The sequence below is a fragment of the Schistocerca serialis genome, chromosome 9 (assembly GCF_023864345.2).
Source record: "Schistocerca serialis cubense isolate TAMUIC-IGC-003099 chromosome 9, iqSchSeri2.2, whole genome shotgun sequence".
In the NCBI taxonomy this organism is placed as follows: Eukaryota; Metazoa; Arthropoda; class Insecta; order Orthoptera; family Acrididae; genus Schistocerca; species Schistocerca serialis.
In genome coordinates this window covers 345,563,782-345,583,398 of record NC_064646.1, presented here as the reverse complement: position 1 = coordinate 345,583,398, position 19,617 = coordinate 345,563,782, and positions in this window count along the sequence as shown.

Sequence of the window (19,617 nt, the reverse complement as noted above, 5' to 3'; positions counted from 1 at the left end):
ACTATTGCGCAAGACGTGAATACAATTAAGCACGATAACGAGCAAGCTGTCCTTGAGCTTACTCGGAGGATAGACACTCTCAGTCTCGAAGGCGAGAAACACATAGAGAAACTTTTCAATGAACATAAGATCGCATTTTCTAAGGACATTGAAGATTGGGCGAAAGAGCAAACCGAGACAGTGCGAAATTATGTTGACAAAACCTTGAAAGAAACGGTTTCTAACGTGCAAGTTAACAACGAAGCTGCACAAGAACAACTTAAGGCAGAAGTTAAAGAGATTAAGGAGAATATAGGAGATGAATTTCCTGCTTGGAAAGCAAAGATAGAAAATACATTAAAAGCATGCCAGCAAGGTCTAGTTAATACTAGAGGGGCACATACTACTTGCAGTTTATCAAAAGCAGACATTATTCCTGATGAAACCAGTGAAACCGAATCCATGCAACAATATCCATGTATTGGTGCATATTTACGTAATCAACCAGAAACAAATTATCGAGATTATCATTCACCGCGTAGTAGCCACCAGAATACACCTGTGACTATGAATGAAGAAAAAATGCTTAAATATCGTCAATTCCAGATATTTATTCCCGAAAGGAAGTCGATCAATCCCGTGGTATTTATCAAGCAATTTAAAGGGATATTGCCGCGAATGTGGACTGAGCAACAAAAAATTATGTACGTTGCAGGATTCATACACGGAGATGGATCGATGTGGGCGTCAGAAGCATCCGATTGGTGTCAAGATTATGACCAATTTGAGCGTGCTTTCTTGCACAAATACTGGAATAAAGGTGTACAAGAAAGACTACGTAAGGAAGTTTTTGACCCAGAACCTTTTTCTTTCAAAAATGGATCTTTAAGAAAGTATTTCGAGAAGTATATAAATAAAAGTAAATACTGGAATGAACCAATCCCGACGCAGGATATCATTCGAATATTAAAGGGCAAACTTCCACTTGAAGTTAAGGAAAAGCTTCTACATGTGCCTGAACAACATGTGGAAGATTTTCTAGCCACATTGGATTCAATAGACATTCTGTTCGAAGAATCACGTGTGCGCTATAACCAGCCAAGTTACCAACCTAACAAATACAATAGTAACAACAAACAGTATGGAAACAAACCTTTTGCACACAATTCACCAAACCCACAGGTGAATTATTTCCAGAAAAACGTGAAATTTGGTAACGAAAATCCCGACCAGTGTAATCATGACCAACAATGTGAACAAACATATAAACGGAAATGGAGGAAGAATAATAAGAAGAGGAAAGGATACTATCAAGAAGGGAATTATCAGCAAAAAGGCCGATATCAGCAACCAACCCAAGAATATCACAACCAACCACAAACTTCAGGTTGGATACCAAATGATAATGCAAATGAATGGAGAAATCAACCACCAATAATAACCGACGTAACGGAGCAGACATCTACTAATAATGGACAATCGTCAAACTAAACTCGACTGTCAGAAGCCCCGACGGTGCAGTCGAGGAAGTTTTCAGGGGCGAAAATTCAAGCGTCAATTTCTTTCGGTACAATGATGGCAAATTATTAATAGAAGAACTTCAGCAGGATATGATGCCTTGTCAAGAGGAACATATCACTGAACCTGTTGCGAAAATTCAGGCGGCGATTGAAGGCATTACTGTGCAAGTTACTTTAGATACAGGAGCAGCAGTAAATGTCGTTTCTGAGAAGTTATTTCAAAGAATACTTCAGAAAGCAAATCCACCGATTTTTCCTGTTCAATGTTGTAGAATTGTAGGTCCTACTGGTCATAAGTCTTCTCAGGTTAAAGTGCAGACTCAACTCCAGTTAGATATAGGAAATGTAGCTATAAATTGCACGTTCCTTGTAATAAAAAAATTGGTTGAGGACTGTATCCTGGGTATAGATGAATTTAGAGAGAGAAATTGGCGTATCGATTTTTCTCTAGGCCGTGCCAGTTTTACAACAATGGATCAGAAACATCAAGTGAATCTTCTCAGGGAATATAGTACCCACGGAAAGTATTGTCAGGGACGAAAGCTGCAAATAAAGTGGATACATAGCAAACCTGTACGGTATTACCAAATTAATTACTTGCAACCAGTTTTAAACCCTGAAGATATGGTATATGAAAAGGTGCAAGAACCTGAATATTTGCAACAACATCAAAGAAAGCAATTATATGATCTTCTACAGGAATATCATGAAGTCTTTCAAGAAAGACCTGGTGTAATCAAGGGATACACATGCCATTTAGATGTGATACCACACCAAGTTTTCTGCCGTATTTTTTATCCAGTACCGTGGCACCAACGAATGGCAGTTGATGCGGAAATCCACCAGATGCTTGAATGGGATCTGATCGAACCTTCGACGAGTCCATACTGTAGTCCGCTTCATGTTGTCTCGAAAAAGGGAGGAAAAGTTCGTCTCGTGCTAGACGCACGGGAGATAAATAAGATTATCATGCCCGTGCGAACTCACCCGGAAAACATCGATGAGCTAATTCAAAAGTTCGAGGGGATGAAATACTTAACAAATATTGATTTGAGAAGTTCATTTTGGCAGGTGGCTCTAGACGAACCATCAAAAAAGTACACCGCATTTGTACATGCAGGTAGAAGCTATCAATTTAAGGTTTTACCTTTTGGGCTAAACGTGAGCTCAGGAGTTTTTATAAATGCTCTAGATCATGCATTGGGACCTGCACTTCGAAGCAATTTAACTTTATTTGTGGACGACATGCTCATAGCTACGAGCACATGGGAGGAGCACGTTGATTTATTGAGAAGAGTGTTAGAACGTTTCAAGGAAGCAGGCATAACCGCAAATCTGCAAAAGTCCCATTTTGCTCGAGATAAAATCAAATTTTTGGGTCATCTTATAAATGAAAAAGGCATCTTACCGGACTCCGAGAAACTAAAGGCAATCAAAAACTTTGCAGTTCCAACAACAAAAAGACAGTTAAAGGGCTTCTTCGGAGTTGTCTCTTTTTTCAGGCGTTTCATTCACGACCACTCTATTAATGCAGAACCGTTGTACAGCTTGTTGCGCAAAAATACTCCGTGGGTGTGGACGCAACAATGTCAGAATGCATTTGAAGCAATAAAACATGCCTTAGTCAATTCACAAATATTATATCATCCGGATATGAGCCAAGAATTCGGTTTAATGGCAGATGCTTCGGAAATTGGAATAGGTTCATGCCTCTTCCAAGTAAAGATGATAGATAGGAAATCAACTTTCTGTCCAATAGCTTTTGCTAGCCGACTCTTAACTGCTTGTGAAAGAACATATACGACTACCGAAAGGGAAGCATTGGCCGTAGTCTGGTCATTTAAGAAATTTTACTATTACTTATATGGAGCGAAGACAACAGTATACTGTGACCACAAAGCGTTAAGTTTTTTGCAAACATGTAAATTATTACATCCAAGATTAGCAAGATGGACGCTCTCACTCCAAGAGTTTCAATTTGAAATTAAATACCTAAGCGGACAGGATAATTTCATCGCTGATGCACTGTCTAGAATGCCAGATGGAGATTTGTCAACTATCAACATCACCGGCAATCCGTCCGAATTTAATGTTCTTATAATGACTGATAGAATATATAGGAAACATTTTTTTGACATGTGTAAGAACATGGAAAAACTACAGAATGAAGATCCTCGTTGGCATTCAATAAAGGAAACTTTAGCAAAGCCTGGAAACGATGATCTGAAGAGACTGTACAAAGTTGAGGACGATGTCTTATTTTTCAAAGGGCATCTTGATTCAGATAATTGGAAGGTGTGTATTCCCGAGAAGAATGAGAATGACTTAATTTTGCACACGCACATCACTTGGGGACATTTTGGAGTATTAAAGTGTGCTCGGAAGATTCAAGCATATTGCTACTTCCCAAACATTCGCAGGAAAGTGCACAGACAGTTAAGGAAATGTAAAATTTGTCAGCTAGCCAAACCAGGAAATTTTTGTGTGAAAGATTTCCTACATCCTATTATACCCACTAAACCGCTGTCAATCATTTCGGTCGACGTCTGTGGTCCTCTACCATCATCAAAGGGAGGATGCAAATATATTGTAGCTTTTCTTGATATATTTACTAAGTACGTCAAACTTTATCCATTAAAATCAGCTACTGCTGCATCCATAGCCAAGAAGCTGGTCAAGGATTATATAGTCAAGGTTGGCAAACCAGAGGCTATTCTTTCTGACAATGGGTCAATGTTCACTGGATTTCGTTGGAGGCAAACATTAGCCAGTTGTGGTATAAAACAAATTCTAACATCACTGTACCACCCTTCGGCGAATCCCGTGGAACGAATTTTTCGTGAATTAAACCGGTTCATGAGAACATATTGCCACAACCAGCAACCCAAATGGATCGACTATCTTCACGATTTTCAGGAAATTGTAAACAATATGCCACATACTACGACAGAATACACCCCATACGAACTGATGTTTGGAAAACAGGAACAGAATGACTGGATTCGATCAATTCCTAAAGTAGCTATTAACAAAATAGACCTACAAAATAAAGTACGACAATCCTTACTCAATATAATGGACAAGGCAAGAAAAAGGAAAATATATTTTGACAATCGACTTGGAAAAATAAAAACATATAAAGTGAAAGACCAAGTTTTAGTAAAAACTCATCCTAAGGCTTCACTTATACAGAGGAAGAACACAAAATGGCAATTATTGTATCAAGGACCATTTGTGATTACCAAAATACCCCATCCAGGAACTTATGTTTTGAAGGATGTGAAGAATGGAAAGGTGAAAGGAATGTATCCTCATCACTTGTTAAAGCAATTTCATGATGACTGAAGATTCTGAATATTGAAAATACTATTCTTATCAAATAATATTGATTAGAGAATTTTCATTAAACCTATGAATCATACTCAGGATAGTTTCTTTTTTTTTGCAATTTAGTAGTTAGTTTTCTTTTCAGGCATACTGTACGAGAGATATGCAGACATTATGTATAGGTTTTCCACTGTAAGGATAAGTTTTCTTTTCAGTATGCAGAGAATTTAGCTATAGTATGAACGATTTCTTTTAAAAAATTTTTATTTAGTAGATAGTAATTTCAATCAGGTTTCACAATGCATAATGACCATGGGTTAGTGACTCAAATGAATCTGGTCTATGGCAAGATATTTTTTCTTATGTCAATTTAACAATCTCAATGTATGTTTGTATTTGCTTTTTTACTCGCTGAGCTGAAGTCATGCTGTTCGGAAGGGGTAACCCGTTCTCAGTTTTAAAAGGACGCCTATTACTTTGTTTCAATCTTTTGTGATGAACATTGTCTTTAGAATTCTACTATTGTTGTAACATACCTGTGTATGTAAATTATGTTGTATCAATTGTTGCTCGCGAAGTTACCAACTGAGCGAATGCCTTTCAGTTATAAGCCCATCAACAAGTGTTAAAGTCCATCTGAAAGATGACGAGCATAAGTTGACACGGCAGCCCCAGTTGGATTTGTGTATAGTGCATTCTAGGGTTGTTGATAGAAATGAAGAACACCTTACGACTTCCGAATATTTCGAATTCAGGACAGAGAATTAGAAAGAACTTTAGATTAGATTCTATTTCAGCTCAGCATAGCTCAAACACCTTTTCCACGGAACTTACACTGACTCTTATTTTCATGTTAACCATATGCGGAAAACCATAATACCCACGAGGAGACGGTGAAATGGGAATAGAATTCAATCAGTTACCCGGGGATGACTGATAGAAGGGAATCGTAGATGGACGTAAACCAACGCGTCGATGGTTCACCTCAAGACACAGAAGATTAACAGTGTTGTGTTTCTTTTGTGAACAGTGTTTAAATTCATTCAACAAAAAAATCCATATTGTAAATATTTTTTTTATTTTCCATATAATTCAATTAATTATCCTTGCAAATGAGAAATACGAGGATGGTAAATCTACCCCAAGGTTTTCCTTGGTTTTCCTTTGTGGGGCTCTTGTAGATCCCTCGAACAAAAAACCGTTCCCAGTTCTTGGAAAAAGGTAACACCCCTCTACAAGAAAGGTAGTAGAGGCGATCCACGAAACTACTGTCCAATATCCTTGAAACGATTTGTTATAGAATCTTAGAACACATTCTGAGCTCAAACATAATGAGGTATCTTGAACAGTGTGACCTCGTTAATACCAACTAATGTGGATTCCGAAAACATCGATCACATGAAACTCAACTCGCACTTTTCTCACATGACATACTGAAAGATTTGGATCGAGGCAGTCAGAATTTCTTGATTTCCGAAAAGCATATAACTCAGTAACACACATACGCTAATTGTAAAAGTACGATCTTATGGGATATCAGGTGAAATTTGTGACTGGATTGAGGACTTTTTGGTAGAGAGGAGACAGCATGTTACCTTGGATGGAGAGTCATTGTCAGATGCAGGCGTAACTTCGGTTATGCCCCGTGCGTTGGGGCTCTTGTCTATTAATGACTATGTAGACAATGTTAATGGTAACCTCAGGCTTTTAACAGATGATGCAGTTATTTATAATTAGGTACTATATGAAAGAAGCTGCATAAATATTTAGTCACATCTCAATAAGATTTCAAAGTGGTACAGAGATGGGCAACTTGTTCAGAAATGTAAAATTTTGCACTTCACAAAACGAAAAAACGTAGTATCCTATGAATGTAATGTCAATGACTCACTGTTGGAATCGGCCAGCTCACACAGAATACCTGGGCGCAGCACTTTATAGGGATATGAAATGGAATGATCACATCGGTTCAGCAGTGGGTAAAGTAGGTGGTAGACTTCAGTTTATTGACAGAATACCGGCGAAGTGCAGTCAATCTACAAAGGAGACTGCCTATAAATCACACGTGTGACCGAGGGGGGAGCATGATTAGATGGACAAAGATAGGAGGAGCAGTAGAATATTGCTCAAGTGTGTGGGACCCGTACTAGATAGGACTAACATGGTATACTGAACGTATACAGAGAAGGACTGCACGAATGGCCACAGGTTTGCTTAATCCGTGGGAGAGTGTCACAGAGATACTGAAGGAACTGAACTGGAAGACTGTTGAAGATAGACGTAAACTATCCCGAGAAAGTCTATTAACAAAGTTTCAGGAACCGGCTGTAAATGCTCTAGGAACATTCTACAATCCCCCATGTATTACTACTCACTTAGGGATCGTGAGGATAAGATTAGAATAATTACTGCACCGACAGAGACATTCAAACAACCATTCTTCCAGCGCTCCATTCGTGAACAGCGACAGTTACAGACCAATAACATGGTACAATGGGACTTACCCTCTGTCATGCACCTCACGGTTGTTTACAGAGTATTGATATAGATGTAAATGAATATGTATTTTCGATTACGTAAAGATTTTTATGTATTTTCCGTTGCGCCATCCTATAATACATATGCACATACTAATATAGGAAAGGGAAACGTTGTTACCAAAAATCTCAAAAAGCTCTTGACCAATTTGCTTGAAATTTTCACACGAAACTTTAATATATATTTATATGTACACACGCTAAATATATTTTTAAACAACAGTGCACCCATTTTGCGTGAAAACAGACTGCGATAAAGAAGATGCTGTGCATTTCTCTGTGTGAATGTGTGCGATTTTGTTTTCTTTCTCGCAATGAGTTTTAACCACAATAGTGGGGCATTTAAACCATTAGAACCGGCAGAGGGACGTAGAAAGATGGGGGGGGGGGGCGTGGAAATGGACATAGAGAGGGGGAAAGAGGAGTTGGACGGAGAGAGAGAGGAGAAAATGGAGAGAGAGAGGAGGGAAGATGAAAGGGGGTAGGCAATGGACAGAGACAGGGGGTAGCATGATTAGATGGACAAAGATAGGGGAAGCAGTAGATAAACACAGAAAGGCGGAAGAAGGAGATTATACATTCAATTTCTGTACTTATTTAGCAATTGCGAAGCACGGACGAATTCGCTAATTTGAATTAATAATCAAACGTTTATGTTCACTAGTACAGTGACAGATCTATGAATTTCGTGCATTACATCTCCGACCAAAGTTAATGGTCGTGAAAAGTAAATTATACAAAGACGGTAAAAAGTGAAAAAATGTCACTAATTGCTAGTCATGAGCGCAGAAACAAAGGAGATGAAGCTTCAAAAACATTGAGAAGTTTTAAGAAACTATGTAGGATAAAGTTATGGCTCATCACTGCAGATCCAGTACGACGATAGCAGTGAGAACATCCTTTTTCACATTTCTGTCTTTGTATATAGGGTGATTTTTTCCACCGTGTACAAACTCTAGAGATTCATCGTTGAGAGAATACGGATCAGAAAAGGTCTAATGAACTTACGTCCGGAAATGCATGGTTTACATGCTGGAGAGCATTTATTCAGTCATACGTTGTTACAGAGACTTCAGTCCAATACGAGCTGCACCATGCAGCGACAGTTACAGTATGTGCTGAAAAGGATGACCATTTGCCTCAACGCATGCGTGTACGCGCCGTAGCATGTTCTGCCTCACACGTTTACATCTGGCAGGCTGCATCCGAACAGTGTCAAAGGCAGCATGAATACGCTGCTCCACTGTCTCCAAATTTGGAATGGGCTCTGCATACACGATACTTTTGAAATGGACCCATAACCAGAAATTGCACGGGTTAAGATCCGGTGAACGAGCAGGCCATGCAACTGGACCCGCCCGTCCTATCCATCGACCAGTGATGACTGAGATACGTCCGGACGTTAACAGCGATGTGGACTGGAGCACCATAATGTAGCAGCCACATAACTCCTCGAATCATCAATGGTACTTCCTCCAGCAGGGGAGGCAAAGACACCAGCAAGAAACGTCGATAGTTCCGGCCTGTGGGCGACGTGGAAGGAAGACTGGTCCCAAAATACGGTCGCCAATATCCCCGTGCCACACATTCCGGCTGCATCGATGCTGATCATTCGCTGTCACCATACTATGCGGGTTCTGCATACTATCCCACACATGACTGTTATGAAAGATGAAGATAACTATCCACATAAAGGTAGCCTCATCTGTGACTAGGATGGATGACATAAATCTCGGAATCGTGGTTGCCTGGTGAAGAAACCAGTGACAAAACTGCTTCCGATGTGGAAAGTCTGTCGCTAGTAAGCCCTGCACACGCTGTAAGTGATAAGTGTGCTAACATTTGCCATGGAGAATGTTCCACACGGTCGTCTGGCTTACCCCGTAGAAGCGGGCCAACTGCCTGGTACTGACTGACACAGCGGTCGCTTTCCACAGTGTTAATCACATTTTCTGCTAAGTCTGGTGTTCGAACATTTCCTGTTCCTGAAACGACCCTGTCTCAGACAAACGGTGAAACACTGTTGCAAACATTGAATGCTGTGGTTGTTGTCGGCGGGGATAGGTCTCCCGATACAACATTGCTGCCCGCCGCCCGTTGCCATTTGCCTTTCTGTAAGCAAGCTCTCGATTCGAGTATGGAACCATTGTGTACAACGCTGTATCACATCCACTAAATGGAGAGTCAGCAAGAGAAGTGAATCCGACAAGCATTACCAATTACTATGGCAGGAGAGAGCGCAAGGGCATGTTTAAGGAACAGTACCACCCTCTAGGTGGAAACCATGCATACTGTAACTGTGGCTGTATGGTACTGCGCGTATTAGACCGCAGTCTCTGTAGCAAAGTCTGATTGAATAAATGGTCTCTAGCATGGAAACCATGCTTTCCCGGACGTCATTTCATTAGACCTCTTTTTCCGTATCCTCTCATCGGGCAATCCCTAGAGTTTGTACACGTTGGAAAAAATCACCGTGTATATTACAAGGACGTGCTGAAAAGTAATGCGTCTTAATTTTATATGTGAAAAATCTTAAAGTTTTTTAAATAAAACAAACGTTGCTAACATTATACATTCCTCATGTCTACATATTTGCAGCCTCCGCCGCTAGAGAGTCCCGGACTACAGCATGTAACATGGCGGTGTATAACGTAACTACACTCCTGGAAATTGAAATAAGAACACCGTGAATTCATTGTCCCAGGAAGGGGAAACTTTATTGACACATTCCTGGGGTCAGATACATCACATGATCACACTGACAGAACCACAGGCACATAGACACAGGCAACAGAGCATGCACAATGTCGCCACTAGTACAGTGTATATCCACCTTTCGCAGCAATGCAGGCTGCTATTCTCCCATGGAGACGATCGTAGAGATGCTGGATGTAGTCCTGTGGAACGGCTTGCCATGCCATTTCCACCTGGCGCCTCAGATGGACCAGCGTTCGTGCTGGACGTGCAGACCGCGTGAGACGACGCTTCATCCAGTCCCAAACATGCTCAATGGGGGACAGATCCGGAGATCTTGCTGGCCAGGGTAGTTGACTTACACCCTCTAGAGCACGTTGGGTGGCACGGGATACATGCGGACGTGCATTGTCCTGTTGGAACAGCAAGTTTCCTTGCCGGTCTAGAAATGGTAGAACGATGGGTTCGATGACGGTTTGGATGTACCGTGCACTATTCAGTGTTCCCTCGACGATCACCAGTGGTGTACGGCCAGTGTAAGAGATCGCTCCCCACACCATGATGCCGGGTGTTGGCCCTGTGTGCCTCGGTCGTATGCAGTCCTGATTGTGGCGCTCACCTGCACGGCGCCAAACACGCATACGACCATCATTGGCACCAAGGCAGAAGCGACTCTCATCGCTGAAGACGACACGTCTCCATTCGACCCTCCATTCACGCCTGTCGCGACACCATTGGAGGCGGGCTGCACGATGTTGGGGCGTGAGCGGAAGACGGCCTAACGGTGTGCGGGACCGTAGCCCAGCTTCATGGAGACGGTTGCGAATGGTCCTCGCCGATACCCCAGGAGCAACAGTGTCCCTAATTTGCTGGGAAGTGGCGGTGCGGTCCCCTACGGCACTGCGTAGGATCCTACGGTCTTGGCGTGCATCCGTGCGTCGCTGCGGTCCGGTCCCAGGTCGACGGGCACGTGCACCTTCCGCCGACCACTGGCGACAACATCGATGTACTGTGGAGACCTCACGCCCCACGTGTTGAGCAATTCGGCGGTACGTCCACCCGGCCTCCCGCATGCCCACTATACGCCCTCGCTCAAAGTCCGTCAACTGCACATACGGTTCACGTCCACGCTGTCGCGGCATGCTACCAGTGTTAAAGACTGCGATGGAGCTCCGTATGCCACGGCAAACTGGATGACACTGACGGCGGCGGTGCACAAATGCTGCGCAGCTAGCGCCATTCGACGGCCAACACCGCGGTTCCTGGTGTGTCCGCTGTGCCGTGCGTGTGATTATTGCTTGTACAGCCCTCTCGCAGTGTCCGGAGCAAGTATGGTGGGTCTGACACACCGGTGTCAATGTGTTCTTTTTTCCATTTCCAGGAGTGTATATCGGTGCGTGAGAAACAGAGTATTGTAATCGAGTATCGAGCTCGAAGGGTTCGTCCACATACGGACTTATGACAATCGCACGCCTTGGGACCATTGTCATCGATCATCCCACACTTGACCCCAACCAAAACTTAAAGAATACTTTCGAGGACTTCACTTTGATAGCGATGAAACTGTGAAAGCAGAGGTCAGATTGTGTCTCCGTCAACAGTCGAACATTGTACTATGATGTATGAACAAACGAGTCTCTCGTTGAGAGAAATGTGTCCGTCGCCACGGTAACTATGTTGCGAAGTAAATACAGGGTGGCGCATGAAATGTGTTACCAATTGTTTCTTTCACAATTTACGACGCACATTAGATATCCCGCTGGGATCTCTACAGCAGTACCAGCAGAGCTCGGAAAACAAACGAGTTACGAAATGACGTGTAGTTCACGATACTGCCGCTAGGAGACTAGTAAGCAGCAATGGCTGACAATGGAAGATTGACGACACAGCAACGATCGGCAGTTGTGTTACTTTTTCATGAAACGAAAAGCCTTGTTGTGACTCAGAGGCGTTTTCGACAACAGTTTAACACACGATGGGTCCCTTGCAAGAAGACCATCCACAGGTTGTACGATAAATTTGTACATGAAGGAACAGTATTGGAATCGAAGCGACCTCGGCCTAAGCCTGTTCGCCGGAGAATATTGAAGCGGTACGAGTTGCTGTACAGAGAAGTCCCGGGAAATCGTGTAGAAAGGCAGCAGTGCACCTGGGAATATCCCGACGCTCCGTTCAACGCATTCTTAAAAGCTACCTCCATATGTACCGATACAAGATGACCTGTGCACAGAAGCTCACTGAAGAACACAAGCAGCAGAGACTACTGTTTGCTCAGTGGGCGGAGGATAGAGAAGAAACTCTCAACAACGTTTGGTTTTCAGATGCGGCGCATTTTCATTTAGAAGGGGTGGTTAACAAACCAAATGAACGCTTTTGGGCCACTGAAAACCCACAAGTGCTTCATGAACGACAACATTACGCTCCGAGGATTACAGCGTGGGCAGCAATTTCCAGTCATTGACTTATTGGACCCTTTTTCTTTGAAAAAACTGTGAACAGCGAGCGTTATTTGAGCATTCTTCGCAATAGCTTCAATCCACAGCTTCTTGCTACTGCCTTGCCCTTCGACACGCAATGGTTCATGCAAGATGGAGCAAGGCCACATACTGCAAACACTGTGTTGGAGTTTTTACACGAGCGTTTTGGCATGCGGATCATTTCACTCAGGTTTCCAGGTCGCTTCAATGACGGACAAAATTGGCCCCCCAATCGTCCAAACCTCAATCCATGTGACTTTTTTCTTTGGGGGTACCTAAAGGAAACGTCCTCGTGATTTAATGGAGCTCAGAAGACTTATTCTTCAAGCTTGCAGTGAAATTACGGAAGACATGTGCCGTAGGGTAATCACTAACTTCAGTGTTCGTTTGAAAGAAGTTAGGAAACGAAATAGTGGACATAATGAGCATGTGTTGAGTTAGAACAAATCTCCATGGACGGCTCTTCATTGTAGTGTATGTTCCTTTCAGATTGTATTGACAATAAAGTTTATATTCTGAAAGAAAATGGTAACACATTTCGTGCGTCACCCAGTATGTAGGCACGACGAATAAAGACGTAGAACGTTAATCACGCATGCCTTGTTCAGAAAGCTTTCAGAGTTTTCACATAAAAAATTCGGAGACGTTACTTTCCATCATGTCCTAGTTCTTTCTGTATTACAGAGCTGTGGTCGTCCACATTTATATTATCTGTGACTGTCTCGTTTGTCCACTTCTACAACAATGTAAACAAGCCATCCGAGTGTCTTTACGCGGGTCGAACTGAAGCGAAGTAATATTGTTTCATTGCTCATATTACGCGATTTGCCACTGCGGCGCCGCCGGTATGAGAAAGAGGAAGCAAGGCTAGGAGAGGGGGAAGCATTTAAGCATTTACAGTCACCGACATAGACAGATAGTGGCGGGTAGTACGAAATATTCTCCGCCCTTAATGGCAAACATGGGCAACAGCTCGACAATTCACCAACATCTACCTACAATAGCCTGACCCATCGGAAATATTGTCTGCCGTACCGCAGTACTGTCGTGTACCGCAGCCACGTTGCAGCAGTGTTGGCGGCAAAGTTATTGCGGTCACACATTGCCATGAAATATAGTCCTTGTGAACGCATATTTAGTCACAACGTTAAGAAAGCCCTCGTTCTGCTTTGCGAACAAATATCTAGCGTGGTTACAACGACGCTAAAATTACATAATGCCGAGCCCGTACAGAAAGGTACCGATCGTCATTCTTCCCACATACCATACGCAAACAGAACAGGGAAGAGTGCTTGTGCAGTGCAGTTGCAGAGGTAGGAACACAAAGCTTCAAGAAAGGAACAAGTATCGGGACTTGACGGAACCCGGGAAGGAAACCAGCGGCTCGTTGCACCTGGAGGGCTACGCAGTAGCGCAAAGCTGGTTCCGCCGCGTATCATGCAGTTCTGAGCCGCAGACGGACAGGTTCTGATGCGCGGCAGACCAACTCGTTCCGGGCGCCCAATGCTTCCGGTGTCAGGTATTGTCGACGCGAATTAGGCTCTCAGTGCCGTCAAAGGAGGAATCCTGATTTTCCAGTGGCGGACGGCTTCGATGTTCCCACCGCACCGGATAGCAGCGCATCCGGAGTCCAGCGGGGTGTGACGGGTCAGCTGAGTCCAGTTTGGTGATCAGGACGCGCTGCCGGTCTGATCAACTCCTGGAGGATCGTCCGTTGGAAGAGGTCTTAGGCCCTGCCTGGACTTCTCACGACCTCTTCACCTCGGCTGTCGCCAGCTGCTCTGCCATCCAGTAGACACCGAAGGTACTTCTTGCAATGCCTGTTTTACAACCGCCAGATGCAGACAGCCTTTTGGTGTGACTATATCTGCGTTACCTACGCAGTGTAGGAAATATAACTGATTTCTGAAACCTGTAACGGCATAGGCAGGTGTGATTTCGAATAACTTCTACGTGACCCAAGCACGTCGCGTGGATTTCTCACGAAGAGCTTACATCAACGTAAAAGAATTTGTAATCACCAACCTGAACTCATGAGCAGGTAGACGTATAGAATTAGAGTATATGTCACTATTAAGGTGTAAAAAATTTGAGCTTCTAACGCAATCAAAACACATGGCTATTTATGTCACATATTTTGAGATTCCCAAACTAACTCATCAAAGAGTACAGGATACCGCCCGCTCATATAGAATCATGAAATTTGGCAAGTAGCAACGTTTCGCAGTACAGTTACTGGTAAAAAATCAAAAATTTTTAATTTCTAATTACATCACAAGAAAATTTTTTTTCATTTGTTATCCGACTGTCTATCCGACTCAAGAATTGCAATAGCAAATGCGAAATTATACAAAAAGGTTAAACTTTAAATGAAAATATTCTTGAAAGTCTTGGAATTCTCGGGATCGACACTTTGCCAGTCACGATATCACGCAAAAATCGTCGAGATTTCCGATTTTCGGGATGGATGAACTATCGATATACTTAATTAAGTTTATACCGAATCCTCAGAACGCGAGTCCTACTTGCACTTGGCCAATTTTTTCATACAGCCTCAAGATTTTGTACTCTATTTAGCCATCTAAAACTTAAGTTTACTTTGGGTACTTCATAGCACAAAAAAATACAAGAACGCATATTTACAGAATTAAAGGCTCAAGTTTTTCCACGATATATTTTTAATAAATAAGCATGATTAGCAACTGAGACTTTTTGTGCTATCAACTCACACAATTTCTTAAATATAGTCATAAGCAATACAGGAAAACAAAAATACGAAAACTAATAAAACAACATATTTTTTCTTGCACTCTTATGCAAATTAACAGTCACTTCATAAAGGCGAATATCTTTAATAAACAATATAGAAGAAACTGATTGAGGGAGATGGTACCCTATATTCATCAACGTCTTCAAAAGTTCAGATATTTCACAGTCATATTCGGGACACGACAGCAATATGTGATTTCCGCCAGCTTCTGGCTCCGAATGACACTCACGTGGAGGAGAATCATAAAAGCTGATTCTATATAGATGTAGAAAAGAGGAATGGCTAAAGCGGAGTCAGTGATGGTGGAAAACGTTGATCGGTCGAAATGAATCCTGGTAAATCACGGCCTTGTATGAATCTGAGGTTGTAATTCCCCATATTGTCCACATTTGGTTTGTTGCGACACCCTCCAAATCTCTTGCTATTGATGCTCCAGTGGCTCTTGACCTCACATAAGTTATATACGGCGGTTTCAAATCGAGGACAGTTCGTATAAAAGCAGCCTGCTTCGCTAAAACGTCAAGCTCCTCATTATAGCGGACGCCAGCGTGGGAATACACCCGCACAAGGTAGATTGTCTGCCCCTCGATTTACTGTCAACATATTCCCGTAACACATCCGCTATAAAACGGTTGGTGATTTTATTCCATCTCCGTTGTTCTACGTTTTTGAGGGCACTCTGGGAATCAGACACGATTAACAACTTTAAGAAGGTAGTCGAAGCTACGAAACTGAGTGCTTTCTAAATTGCCACTGCTGTAGAAACTGAAGCGCTTTTAATACATCTTTTTTAGCATGTTGTACAGTTGCACATCTGGTTGTAAAGACTGTCTTGATACAACTAGCCAGAAAAGTCTTTCTGTCATTTCATCAGAATGAATCAGAACAGCAGGGATAGCAATAGAAAACCCTCCGAAACGACTCTGAAAATTACTCAAATGAAAGATGGCCTGCAGAAAAGTTCGACAAAATTGCGCCGGCACTTACTTGCCTACTTGTGCAGGCGGAAACTAGAATATGATAGTGTCAAAACTTTATCGAAAAGAACCTGTATCACGACTTTTACAATTTGTATGTTGTACATAGTTTAAAGCTTCTAATCGGACCCTGAGTGTTCACCGGTGCTTTCTAGTTAGTGCAGTATTGTTCTGTGCTGGTTAAGTGTTTAAGAAGACCAAACACCTAAAGTCATCACGCTCTTATTTATCTCAGAGGTCAGAGGAATGGTATCTCAGCCTCTCTGCTGTAGAGTAAATAGTGTGTGCAAATACGAGAAAGTGTTATAAATGTATGCACAGTGTGTGCATGAGGTGGAACATGGTAACCAGTCCGGTATTCACCAGCTAGAATGAGGGAAACCGCCTAAAAACCATATCCCGGCAGACGGCACACCAACCGTTCGCCGTTAACGGGACCACACCGTGGTTCAGATCGAAAAAATTCGGTTTTCGGTTTTCATCATATTTCGATAGATTAAGGTTTTATTTAAGTATTCTGAAAATGATTTCGTTGAAAAATAATTTTTTCGAGCATCTAAAGAGCATTTTCCTACCACCTGTGTTTATGTGCCACGCCCATTTTTCTGTCACCCACTTTTCTGCATATATTTTGATCTTTATATCCCCTACATTGCACGTTAGGAATTTTTTTTACTACCGAGTGTGTTGGCTATCCTTGGAATCCAACGGTCGGTATTCGTTTGTTTCTGCTGTTTGTAAACAACAAGCTTTCAAACATTCGGTTAGTTTTGTTCAAGTGTGATTGCGAGTAGCTGTTACAGAAAACTTACAGGTATACTATGGGCAGGCAATTAGGTGAAGCCGGCCGTAGTGGCCGAGCGGTTCTAGGCGCTTCAGTCTGGAACAGCGCAACCGCTACGGTCCCAGGTTCGAATCCTGCCTTGGGCATGGATGTGTGTGACGTCCTTAGGTTAGTTAGGTTTAAGTAGTTCTAGGGGACTGATGACCTCAGATGTTAAGTCCCATAGTGTTCAGAGACATTTTTTAAAATAGGTGAAATAAAGAAAATCTGGAGGCAATGAAGAGAGATGTTTGGGCCATATTCTTCCATAAGTCCTCTGCTGGTGATAAGCTATGTTATGGATTGTGTCCATCAGGAGATAATTGGTGGTGCAAATACAATATGGCTGAGGCAACTGGAGAATCTTATTCTCACCAGCATTCTCTTCCTGCTGCTGATGTTACACCAATTAAACCTATTTTCAGAGACTTTGCTCATCCTGACCTCCTAAGGAAATGTCTGCATGGACAGACACAGAACCCAAATGAATGTTTCAACAGCATAATTTGGAACCGCCTTCCAAAAACTGTATTTGTAGGCATGCATACAATGAAACTAGGAGTTCATGATGCTGTTATCACATTCAGTTGTGGTAATACTGGTAAGTGTTGGGTACTGAAAAGGCTGGGAATCAATCCTGGTGAAAATATGATCACTGGGCTGCTACATTGCGATAAAATGAGGATAGCCGATGCAGACAGGTCTGCATCTACTATGGCCAAGAAAGCAAGACAAACAGTCAGGAAGGTGAAAAATAAGCTGGTAGACCTGCTAGATGCCAAAGAAGGGCCATCATATGCAGCATGACAGTTTTAATTATCTGTAAGTAACAAATTTCGAAAGTTTTTTCTTTAAAGTCAATTTCCCGCAAACTAAAATTTTTAGTACATATGCCCCATTATATCAGAAACTATCATAGATAAATGAACGAAATTTTCAGAGACTCTGCATAACATAAATAGCCACCTCTGGTACTACATTCATTAATATTCCCCCATTAGGAAGTTCACAAAAAAAATATTTTCTGCAGAAAAAACATAATATTTTTTGTTAATAAATTTAAAAAAGTATTTCTCAAAAACTATAAAATGGATAAAGCAGATTTTAGTGTAGTTGGCTGTATTAGCATCATGTAACATACAGTAAAAATATTAAGGTCCCGCATCAAAGAGTTTTTTCAAAAATGGGTCAAATACTTGCCTAATTTAACATGGGTTAGATAGGCAGTGTGTGGTCTCCTTAATACGCCGTGCGGATTATATCTGTAGCTGGAGTATGTGGCGTCCTCGAAGCGATCGCGTTTATTCGTGGATATAGCAGTATGACCCGGATATTTCGGTTGTCAGTAACGAAGCTACGGTAACAGGGAGGTATCAAACGTAAATTGTGACTGTAGTTGGATTTCTCATTATGGACGGCGCTGCATGTCACCTGACATGGAGAGTCGTCTACAGCTGTGGAAGTAAATGTGTTTTGAAACAAGATTCTGGCTTGAGGAAACACAGTTTCCCTCTTTTTCACCTACATAAGTTTCAGTGAAGTTTCACAATCATCAGTGGGTTTCCTTTATTATGTAGGTAAGCAGCTGCAACTATGGGGTTTGGGTTATTTTGGGCTCTGTTAGGTTAGTGCATAAGTTCATAGCTTTTCTGTTTTGCATGCTGTTATCCCGGTTTCTATGAGTTTATTTATCGATTGGCATTTTTTATTTGTCAATCGCTGTTGCTGTTTGAATTAACGTATTGCCATTTTGTTATTCGGAGATAGTGATCGGTGCTGTGGACGCTAGAAAATGGATTACCAAGTGGAGATATCAGAACATTTCCGACATATTCTTCTGTTTGAGTTCAATAGAGAGGTGACAGCAGCGGAGGCGGCCAGAAACATTTGCGCCCTGTATGGGGATAACGCCACTGCACAGAACACGATAAGAAAACGGTTTAAAAGACGATCGTTTTTACATTAGTGAATCTCCACGTTCAGGATGACCTTCGGGTTTTGATGAAGATCGTTTAAACGCATTAATCCAAATTGATCCACGTCGCTGTACTCGAGAACTGGCGAATGTGATTAACTGTGATAATTCCACCATCGTGCAACATTTGCATGTAATGGGGAAGATTGAAAAATCGGGTATGTGGGCTTACATGCTCTTAGCCAAAATCACAAAACCCATACGTGCAATTATGCTTGCTCGTTATCTGTTAGCTCGTGAACAACACAGACTGTTCCTGTCCTGTATCGCTTCTGATGACGAAAAATTGTGGCTTTTATGATAGCATAAGGAAAAGAAAGGAAAGATTGAGCCCAAAGAAAGCAGCAACTCCCCGTACAACGGCCTGCGCGCATCCACAAAAGATAATGTTATGCATCTGGTGGAACAGCGACGGTGTGGCGTACTAATACTTGCTTCCCTGAAGTGTAACCATCACTGCTGACATCTGTTGTCAACAACTGAGAGGTCTTGGAGACGCAGTGCAGGAACAACGACCGGGAATACTACGTGAACTGAT